This window comes from Octopus sinensis, linkage group LG1 (assembly GCF_006345805.1).
Source record: "Octopus sinensis linkage group LG1, ASM634580v1, whole genome shotgun sequence".
Classification (NCBI taxonomy): Eukaryota; Metazoa; Mollusca; class Cephalopoda; order Octopoda; family Octopodidae; genus Octopus; species Octopus sinensis.
In genome coordinates, this window is record NC_042997.1 from 69,656,037 (window position 1) to 69,667,996 (window position 11,960).

At 39.0% G+C, this 11,960-nt stretch overlaps 1 long non-coding RNA gene across 1 annotated transcript in view; it reads left to right on the plus strand.

Annotated features, from left to right (window-relative positions):
* LOC118766262 overlaps window positions 1–3,794 on the plus strand; it is a 20,825-nt gene extending 17,031 nt beyond the window's left edge. Inside the window, exon 3 of the long non-coding RNA XR_005002176.1 lies at window positions 3,598–3,794. This is a non-coding gene — a long non-coding RNA (uncharacterized LOC118766262). The remainder of the gene's footprint in view (window positions 1–3,597) is intronic.
* Window positions 3,795–11,960: the final 8,166 nt, after the last annotated feature.

The following is an 11,960-nucleotide window of genomic DNA, read 5'->3' on the forward strand; positions in this document are numbered from 1 at the left end:
TTTTTTCTTACACTCACACATTACATGGTCACTCGGTCGGGACTACACGTGTGTTTCTTTGGCATCATCACTCCATAAAAATTGTTTATGAGGAGAGAAATATTGAAAAATATCAATAGATGTATGTGTGAGTGAGAAAGAAACGAGGAACTTCGTTTTGGGATGTGCTAGAAACAACAACCAGATCTCCCTTAAATCACACATTTTCCTCTGAAGTTATTCACACTTTTTTTAAAATTGAAAGTGTTTCTCTTGCGGGTTTTAAGTGGGTAGTAAAAAAAATGGCCGAAATCGTGTCGGACTGGGATGGTTAGGGGCAGGGTAAGTGAAGAAAAATTTTTTTTTATTTTTCTTTCTTTTACTTTTTTTTCGTGAAAAGATGCCTCCCATCATTTTGAAGACTTTGGTGAAGTTGGAATTTCCCCGTCAAAACGGGGAAATTCCAACTTCTGTGGGCCGTCTGATCCGAAATTCCGTTTTCCAGAAACTCCCCCGCCCCCTTCCAAAGATTTTGCATGCAAATTTCTTTGTAATCCTAATCTACACCGTTTGAAAGGTATTTGTATTAATTTCATTAAAAAAAACACCTATTTTCCAGAAAGTTATGAGGGGGAAAATGTCAGGTCCTGTGAGTTTTCCGAAATTCCTCTCGCCAACCCCATCGGAAAATTTTTCCAACAAATATTTTCAAGTACACAATTTACAGAATATAAGCGATTATTTGGTGAAAGTTTCTTTAAAAAGTATCCATTTTTATGGAAGTTATAAGACAACAAAGTCAGTGGGGGTATTAAACTGTAGTTATGCTTTTTTCGATGAAAGTTAATGTTAACGGATTAACGTTAACTTCCGTTACGTTTTCAAAGAATTAACGGATTAACGATTAACGAAGTTAACTTTTCGATGGTAGAGGGAGAAACACAGACACAAACACACACACACATACATGCATACATGAATACATACATACATACTACATACATACATACAAATATATATATATATATATACATGCACGACGGGCTTCCACTATACATATATACATATATGTATAGAGAGAGAGAGGGGGGAGAGAAAATGCTAATGAAAGGGGGACGTGTGCATGTCAGTCTCTCTCTCTCTCTCTCTTTCTCACTCTTTCTGTCTGTCTGTCTCTGTCTGTCTGTCTCTCTCTCTCTTTCTCTCTCTCTCTCTCTCTCTCTCTCTCTCTCTCTCTCTCTCCTCTCAGGTTTTATCAAACATTGTACGTTTGAATGTATGTATTTGTGTGCTTAGTTGCATGTCTATATATGTGCGTGTGCCTATATCTGCTGCCTACTTTACTGACACATAGGACACACACACACACCACACACACACACACACACACACACACACACACACACACACACCACACACACACACACTCACACAAATATTTATAAACATATCTCTCCTTTCATTCTCTCTCGTTTCCTCTCTCTCTCTCCTTTCATTCTCTATCTGTCTGTCTATCTGTCTCTCTCTTTCATTTCGCTCTCATCCTTTCCCTTTTCACCTTACCAACTTTGTAACACCTCGTATGTGTGCATATGCGTGATAGAGTGCATGTGTGTGCGTGCGAGAGAGAGAGAAGGGGGAGAAAGGGAGAGAAAGAGAGAGAGCGAGAGAGGGAGGGAGGGAGAGATAGAGAAAGTGAGAGTGAGAGACAGATAGAGAGAGAGAAGCAGAGAGAAAGGGTGAGATAGAGAGAGGGAGAGGGAGTGTGTGTGTGCGTGTGCGTATGTGTGTGTGTGTGTGTGCGTGCGTGCGTGCGTGTGTGTGTGTGTGGTTGTGTCTGTCAACTTCTGAACATCATATTTTTCACACATGTGAACACGTGCATTTACATACACCTTCTCGTGGATTCGAGTCGTTCACACACACATACGCAAACACTCAAGCAAAACATGCACACTCATATACATTCAAATACATAATTATACACTCATACAGACACGCATACACTAACACACACACATAGTCATACAAACAACACATGCATGCGAGCAACCATTCATACATACACACTGCAAGCACAACCACAGGCGGAAACACAAACAAACCAACACAACGCCCGCTTGAGGGGATTTTAGTCGAGTGAATCGACCTCAGTACTTATATTCTTTTAAAGCCTGGTACTTATTCTATCGGTTCATTTCGCCGAACCGCAAGTTTACGGGGACGTAAACACACCAACACCGATTGTCAAGCTGTGATGTGGGGACAAACAGAGACACAAAGACACGCACACACAAATACGCACCCAACCACATATATATGTACGACGGGCTTCTTTCAGTTTCCACTCACAAGGCTTTGGTCGACCCTAGGGATATAGTAGAAGACACACTTGCCCAAAGTGCCACGCGGTAAGACTGAACCAAGAACCATATTGTTGGTAAGTAAAAAACGAACGTAAGGACGTGCACAAGAATTATATTTGTTTAACGTTCGGTGAAAGGAGAGAGTTTTAACGTTTCGAGCATGGCTTTTCGTTGGAAAGGAGAAAGGGAAAAGGCCGAAGAAAATAGAAAAAAGAAAATCGCTAACGGTCCATGTGTGGTCCCATTTTTTAATATAAATATATACACAGACATGCAGGAAGTAAATAGATACCTTTAATTTTTTAAAATCTTTTATTTAATACGCAAAGCGAACAATTGAAATGTAATCGATAGGTAGGACACATACTTTAGCATTTAGTTGACATTCCCTTTGCAATTTTTAATTCAGAAACTCTTTTTGGCATCGAACTGAGCTTTGTGATTGTCTCTTGTGGAATTTCTGCCCACTTTCTGTGCAACAATCGAAACAATTCATCTTTAGATTTAGGTTTCTGTCGAAGTTTTCATATAGTTCTATCTAGTATGCTCCAAAGATTTTCAATTGGGTTCATGTCAGGAAGATTGGCTGGGTCAAGGAAACTTTTTGATCCCATTTTCAGTTAACCATTTTTTATTCCTTTTCGCTGTGTTGCATGGAGCCCCATCTTCTATGACTAAAAACTCAGTTTTCGATATGTTATCGTGTGAATACATAGGAAGTAGTCTTTGCTTAAGTATTTCGATGTATTTTTCCAACACATTCGATCAACTCAGAACGAACATTGCTGGTGACAGCTCCCCATACCATTACAGAGATACCGCCATGTTTCACAGTTGGTTGGAGTCGTTTCAAATCAAATTCTTGATTGGGAAACTTCCAGACCCAAACACGTCCACTGTCTGAAAATAATGTAAATCTGGATTAATCTGTGAAAATCACTCTATCCCAAAATGAACTGGATTTTTCTGACATCTCCTTAGCTCATTTCTTTCCTTTCATTATATTAATTGGTTGAAGTAGAGGTTTTCTTCTAGCTGCTCATCCATAATACCCAAGCTTATGCAGATATATAACACACGTTCTTGGACTATCTTCTAGCTGTTTTGCAATGTCAGAAACCTTCGAACGGGGTTTTCTACAATTCTCTTCAAACAGCGAAGCTTCCTTTCCAAGGGCCCAGGTCGGCCGGGACGAGAATTTGTTGATTCTTCTCCTTGGCTTTTGAATTGCACTATTAACAGTAGCAAGAAGAATTTGAAGATTTTCAGCAATTTTTCGCTGGCTAAGACCAGCCTCAGATTACCCAGCGATACGACCTCTTTGAACATCTGACAGTTCTGTTGAATTTTTTGTGTGTGGCTTGGTTACTCTTCGCAAATGTTTAAAATAATGGCACCTGGAATGAAAAAGAATAATTACATTGTAAATTCTACACCGCTGAAAATATATTAAGATACTTAGACCAGAAATTTTGAAAATTAAAGGTGTCTATTTACTTCCTGCATGTTTGTGTATATACAAACACGCACACACACACACACATATACATACATATATATATGTGTGTGTATATATATATATATTGATATTACACACATACGCGCGCGCGCACACACACACACACACACACACATATATATATATGTGTATGTATGTATATGTACATTTATATACATATATATATATGTGTGTGTTAACGAGTAAGTTTTTTTATATATGCATATATATGTATATATCTATATATCTATATGTATATATCTATATGTATATATCTATACACGCGCGCACACATACGCACGCACACACACACATAGATATATAATATATATGTAAATGCTTGAATCTACGTTTTATGTTCATAAATATATATTCATAAACATGCCCGAACACACATATATACCGGACTGCGGCTATGCTGGGGCATCACCTTGAATGGTTTTAGTTAAACATATCGACCCCATTGCTTATTTCTTAAGCCTGGTACTTATTTTACCGATCTCCTTTGCCGAGTCACTAAGTTACGGGGACACAAACAAACCAACACCGGCTGCCAAGCGGTGGTGGGGAAGACCAACCCAAACATAGACACACACACGAATGAATACGTACATACGATGGGGTTTTTTCAGCTTTCATTTGTCACATCCTTTGGTCGACCCGTGGCCATAGTAGAAGATACTTGACACATATGCCAAGCAGTGGGATTGAACTCGAAACCATGTAGTTGAGAAGAAAACGCCTTACTACACAGTCACGTCTGCGCATCTATTCTTCATTTACCTATTGCAAATTCTGAATTTTATTAGCATATTTAAATGCAAAGAAATAGAAAAGAAGAGAGATAAAAAATGAAAAGAAAGAAAAGGGGAAAATGTGTGTGTATGTGGTGGGGGGATAAAGCTGAAGAAGATGGAGAGGAAGTGGGTGTCAGGTCACCTATCTAAAAACAAATAGTGTGCTCAACCGCGCCCTGCAGTAATGATCACAACGGCGTTGCCGAGGGGAATGGCCAGCGACACTCACTGCAGCAGCCACTCCACCTCGCGGGGCTCATTTCTTTGACGGGCCGCCATTATCCCTATTTTGCGGAGGAACTCGGCAATACGGAGTCTTAGAACACCTGAAGTCTCGACAGCAACCGGCACAAAGTGATAACCGCCGACCATGGCCCCCTGCGTTATTGAGTCGCAGTTTGGTGTGGTATTTCTCGCTGCCAATCCTCAGATAACTGCTCTAATAATGTTTGAAGTTACTTTGGATATCTGTTGCGGGTAACGCTTAAAACAATACTGATAGCGGGAATTACTAGGTAGTTTCATTTTTGCTGAAACAATGAATAGAAATGAATACTACAAATGTATCAACCCTTTCGTTACTAACCCGATTGAAACTGGCTCTGGCTCTGAGTAAAAATGTCTTGTTTTCATAAGTTTTGAATTAAAATCCTTCTCCAAACCTTAGTCACAATTTATGTTCCTAATACTAGCTTAATGATAACTAAGTTATTTTACTAAATTCTTTGTTATATTTAAAGTAATTAATTGAAAGAAACACAGAGCATCTCAAAATAAATACAGTAATGAAAGGATTAAAAGTTTTAAGGAATTTATGAAGATTTAAAACAATTTCTAAAGATTGGTCTTTAGAATATGCCTGTGGTTCATGAGTTCTTTTATAGAGATGTTTTTTACACTTTTATGCAACAATTTTTCTCTTGTCCTCTCAGCTCTTCATTCTCTCTCTCTCTTTCCTTCTCTTTCTCTTTCTCTTTATCTCATTTGCACGCTCGCGCGCGCACACACACATACACTGATAGATAGATAGATAGAACTGTCTTATCGCTCACGTTCTTTCTTTCACTATTTTATCTCTTCTCTTTCTCACTTTCTTTCTCCCCTTTACTCATTCTCTCTTCTCTCCCTCCCTCTCTCTTTCTTTCTTTCTCTTTGTCTCATCTTTTCCCTTTACCTTCCACTCTGTATATTCCAGTCTTTCCCTCCGCCCACAGTTTCTTTCCTGATCCATGTTACTTCTCATTGATTCACTTTATTATTCTTACCGTTTCTCTCACTTCCTGTTTCTATCTATCTGTCTATCTATCTGTCTGTCTGCCGGCCTGTCTGTCTGTCTGTCTGTCTGATAGTCTGTCTATCTATCTATCAATATATTTATCTGTGTGTCTGTCTATCTATCTATCTATCTATCTATCTATCTATCTATCTATCTATCTATCTATCTATCTGTCTGTCTGTCTGTCTGTCTGTCTGTCTGTCTGTCTGTCTGTCAAATCACTTCCCTTCAACAACAGTTGCTTAAAAGATGATTCAGGCACTTCGTCGTTCACAGGTTGAACTTAGCTACTATGCAGTCCCTCCCGGGACAGCGTAAACTGTGACATAGACAGTTGAAATAATTTATTGATACGATCGAATGGAACCCTTGAATCTACATCTAGTCCTCACATATATGACGTTCACCTATAGAACTACAATTGATTGACGATCTTCTCCTTACAGCCATCTTTTTCTTTTCAAGCTATTCTATTCTGTTGTTTTCATTCTATTCTAACGTTGTTTCAAGTCTAACCTTAAGTCAGCAACTTTTTGGTGTGTGTGTGGGGGGTGGGGGTGGATAGAGACGATTAAATCGAACACACTATATGTCTGGTACATATTTTATCAACACCACAGAAGAGAAAGTCTACAAATTTGTAAGCCGGATTAAGGCCTACTGATGCCCTAAGCACAGGCCAGCAACGGGATCCCTCGAACATTTGTCTGACAAATAAATGTATTAAGAGAACGTGATCCATATGAATATTTGACAGCTAGTACAGTGGGACTGAATCGGAAACCATGTGGCAGCAAAGTGAGTTTATTTTTTAACTTTACAGCCATACCTCCACCTATAAGGGTTTTCCGAGGAATCGATTACAAAAAAAAAAGAAAAAAAAAAGAAAAAGAAGCACTGATACCAAATGTACACAACAGTTAAGGAAATGCCATTTTGATTTCTTCCAACGACATAAGATCAAGAATTTGGAGGGAAAACGAGACGGTTGATTGAACAAACTTTAGAACAGCAGTTCTCAACCATTTTTTACTTATGGACCCCCTTGATTCCTATTTTATTCCAGTGGACCCCATATATATTTCTTTTATTCTTTTACTTGTTTCCCTCATTTGACTGCGGCCATGCTGGAGCATCGCCTCGAAGGGTTTTTAGTCGAACAAATCGACCCCAAGACTTGTTTTTTTAAAGCTTAGTACTTATTCTATCGGTCTCATTGCCGAACCGCTATACTAAAGGGACATAAACATACCAACACCGGTTGACAAGCGGTGATAGGGCACAAATACAAAGACATGTAGATACATACATACATACATACATACATACATACATACATACAACATACATACATACATACATACGAGCAAAACGCACCCGTCCAATGGACGGTACTGAATCATATCTGCTGAATATAAAGCAATCAGTGTTTTCTTTTCATTAAAAAATAATTAAGCATGCCTTTATTTCAATAAAATTTTTGGTTTTGTTAAACGAAGTTAAGGCATAAAAAGAAAAACTTCTTGAGAAACCAAATAGTCTTTTCTTCCTTTATGCTAAGTTTGAAGAAAATATCTCTTTTGCATCTTATTTTTTTGTCTTAAATATACTGCATTTTGTGGCATTATTTCAAACCAGCCGGCTTTTTTGCGCAAACTGCACGTGCATTTTTCTCGTGTACGCGTAGTATCGATTGCAACAGCTGATACTTGCGTGTACAAATGCACATTTCCACGGCTTTATCGCATTCTCACCTGGAATCGACTTTTTTGAAGACTTATACACGCCCTGATACCTTTAGTATCTACATATCAAATTTGAGCGCAATCGGAAGGAGGATGCCCGAGATTGTAGAAGAAACACACACAGACAGACAGAACGGATTTTATATAATAGATAAATATATAGGCACGACGGGCTTCTTTCAGTTTCCATCTACCAAATCCACTCACAAGGCTTTGGTGGGCCCGAAACTACAGAAGAAGACACTTGCTCAAGGTGTTCCGCAATGGGACTGAACCCGGAACCATGTGGTTATGAAGCAAGCTTCTTACCACACAACCACGCCTGCACCTCCACACAGCCACGCCTGCGCCTCCACACAGCCACGCCTGCAGATACTTCTTTCATTATTCTTTTGTTTTCACATGTTCACTTGTGCAGGTTTGCAACAGCCACTCTCTAAGATAAGATCTTATAGTGGCCAGAAATATGTTGAACTATGTAAAACGTCAAGGAAAGAAGCTCAGCTGTTTCTTGCGATAAATATATCTATAAAGGCGGCGAGTTGGCAGAAACGTTAGCACGCCGGGTAAAATGCTTAGCGGTATTTCGTCTACCGTTACGTTCTGAGTTCAAATTCCGCCGAGGTCGACTTTGCTTTTCATCCTTTCGGGGTCGATAAATTAAGTACCAGTTATGCACTGGGGTCGATGTAATCGACTTAATCCCTTTGTCTGTCCTTGTTTGCCCCCTCTATGTTTAGCCCCTTGTGGGCAATAACGAAATAAGAAACGTTAGCACGCCAGGCGAAATGCTTAGCGGTATTTCGTTTGCTGATACGTTCTGAGTTCAAATTCCGCCGAGGTCGACTTTGCCTTTCTTCATTTCGGGGTCGATAAATTAAGTACCAGTTGCGTACTGGGGTCGATCTAATCGACTTCTCCTCCTCCCCAAAAATGTCGGGCCTTGTGCCTAGCGTAGAAAAGAAAAAATACATCTATAGCAAACATTTTTCACGGACCCTTTAAGTACTACTGTGGGCCCTCAATTTACTTGTTTGCTGGCGTGAACACCATCAAATTTCTTATATGGATCCTGGTTGAGAACAACTGCTCCAGAATATGGCTACTGCGTGTGTGGTAGCTGTTACTGGTACAAATGAAGACAAAAAGCTCCTTCAAACTACAACCTAACTTTTTTGGAAGGACATGTTGTATAATCTATAGACCTAGATTAATATCTGTCTGAAGCAGTAATAAAAGAGGACGAGAGTTGTCACGATTGGAACGGATTTGGTTATGATAGTAAATCTGCTAAATTAAGGTAGAACTAGAGCTAAACGACATTATTTACATTATTTACATTCGACAGATATACCCTCCAGCCTTCTCCAGGGCATATGGCGTAGTGGTTAAGAGCGCGGGTTACTAACTCCAAGATTCCGAGTTCGACTCCAAGCAGTGACCTGAATAATAATAATAATAAGAAGAAGAAGAAGAAGAAGATCGAAAAATACCTTAGGAATAACCCAGGTTCGAAATTTCCATAAGGCACCTGAAGAAGGCTTAGAGGATATATCAGCCGAAACGTTGTGTTAGCAACAAACAAGATGACAAATATCCGTCGAATGTAAATAATGCAAATAATGTACATAATTCCTCATCTCTTAAATATAGAACTGTAGAGCTAATCGACTTCTATGACCTGTTTTATAGACTCTCCGGACTAAGAGGGGAAAAAAAATTGGGTGGGGTCATGTCTCTGTGGTTAACAAGTTTCCTTTGCAATCATGTGGTTTCGGGTTCAGTCCTATTGCGTGGCATCAGGGGTATCTTTAACTCTAGCTCTGGACTGATTAATGCCTTGTTAGTGAAATTGGTAGCGGGATACTTATGTCTGTATATTGGTCTCAAATTTTGGCACACGCCAACAAATTCGAGGAGTGGATAAGTTGATTACATCGACCCCAGTTCTAAACTGGTACTTATTTTATCGACCCCGAAAAGATGAAAGGCAAAGTTGACCTTGATGGAATTTGAACTCTGAATGTAAAGACGGACGAAATACCTCTAAGCATTTTGCTCGGCGTGCTAACGATTCTGCCAGCTCACCGCCTTATATACAATATGAGTGTGTGTGTGAGTGTGTGTGTGTGTGTGTGTGTGCGTGTGCATGCGTGCGCGCGTGTGTGTTTGTGCTTATGGTTGCCCCGCCTTCTCCAGCACTAGACATCCGGTGTTTGCGCTTCAACAAAAGTGACGAATAAAATAAGAACCCAGCTTAACATTTAAAAAAATGTAAAAATAAATACTGGAATTGCTACGTTCAACCAAAGCCTTGAAGGTGGTGCTCCAGCATGGCTGTAGTCCAATGAGTGAAGCAAGTAAAAGATAAAATATCCTGGCAAGAGTTTTTGAGCTCAATCATCTGTGAGCTGTAAAGATATTTTAGTCAATCAGTGTAGCAATAGAGACATCCCGAACACTTCATCGCTTCATCTATCTAAATACTTATTTATAACTTTGGCACCGGGCCAGAGGATTTGTTATTGTTTGTTGTTTATTTTATTCTTTTATTTATTTTTGGTGGGGAGAGGCAGATAATCGGTTTAATCAACCCTAATACACGGCTGGTATTGACATTATCAATCTCGGAATGATGAAAGGCCAACCACGAGATTGCTGTGATATTTAACTTTCGTCCCTTAAAGGGACTGCCACTGTAATTGCTGTATCTATCGTTTCTTTCCTCCTTTCTTCTTCCTCCCACTCTATCTATCTATCTATCTATCTATCTATCTATCTATCTATATATATATCTACCTGTCTATCTATCTATCTATCTATCTATCTATCTATCTATCTATCTATCTATCTATCTATCTATCTGTTCGTCTATCTGACACTCGCTCCCACTCAAGTGCACTCTCTCTTACTTTCATTTAGTTTCTCTTTCTTCCACTCGCTCTCCCTTCACACGCTTTAATACTCCAATAGCACATAGCTCCCACACACATTTATATACATATACAAAAACACACATTCATATCTCATACGTACATGCAAACACACACACATACACACACATTTATACACGCGCATACACGCATACACATACGTACACCCCATCTCTCACAGACACGCATCTCATACAGCCACCTTCCACATCCTAGCTCTGCTCGCAAACACAACGTCAGTTACATACTTTTTTCTTCATATCTCTCACCTTATCTCCCCCTCTCTTTGTTTCACACACTCTTTCTTCGTTTTTTTTCTCTCTCAAAATCTCTGCCCTCCTCTTCCCACACCTATCTCTTATTTTTCTGTTCATTCACTTCCCTCCCTCGTATTCCCTCACTTTTACTTTGCCACTCCCACCACTACTAAGACTACCACCTTGTGTTTTCTTTTGCTTCTCCTCTTCCTCCAATATTCCCGCACACCCTCCCACACACATAGACACATACACACACAATTCACACAGATAAAATCTGCTTCAAACACATACATAAATACACGCGCGCCCACATACACACACACACGTACATTCGTACATCTATATAAAGAAACTAAGATAAACAATGACACAAAGAAAATACACATATGTGTGTGTATGTGTGTGTGAGTGTGTATATGTGGGTTGTATGTGTGTATATGTATATGTATAAATGTATGTATATATATAATATATATATATGTACACACTCACACACACACACACACACACATAGTTACATACATATATATACACACAGTATATATACATACATAAAGACATATTTACAGACCACACATACATATTTATAAATGAAATATATATTTCAAAATATGTTCATATTGGTGTGCGTGTGTGTGTCTATATGGTGTAAATGTGTATGTATAAATGCATTAATGTGTCTATATATGTGTATGAGTGTGTAACGTATATATATAATATATATATATATATAATATATATATATATTAAAATATATATATATGAATATATATACACATATGTATAAACACACACACGCACATAAATATATTAGTTGTTTGAATAATGTATATGTGAATGTATGTATATACATCATGCACATACACACACACAATCACCCAGTCACTTACATCCGCCGCACCCGTTCAGGCGCGCACACACACACACACACACAAAAGCATAGATATTAGGGCACACCCACACACTCTCACGGAGACAGACACATACGCACACATACACACACTATACACACACTCATACACACATGCACTTCACATAGAGACAGTTACGAAAATACACTGCACACAAAAATCAACGAAAGCAACTGTGACTGACGACTAACGAAG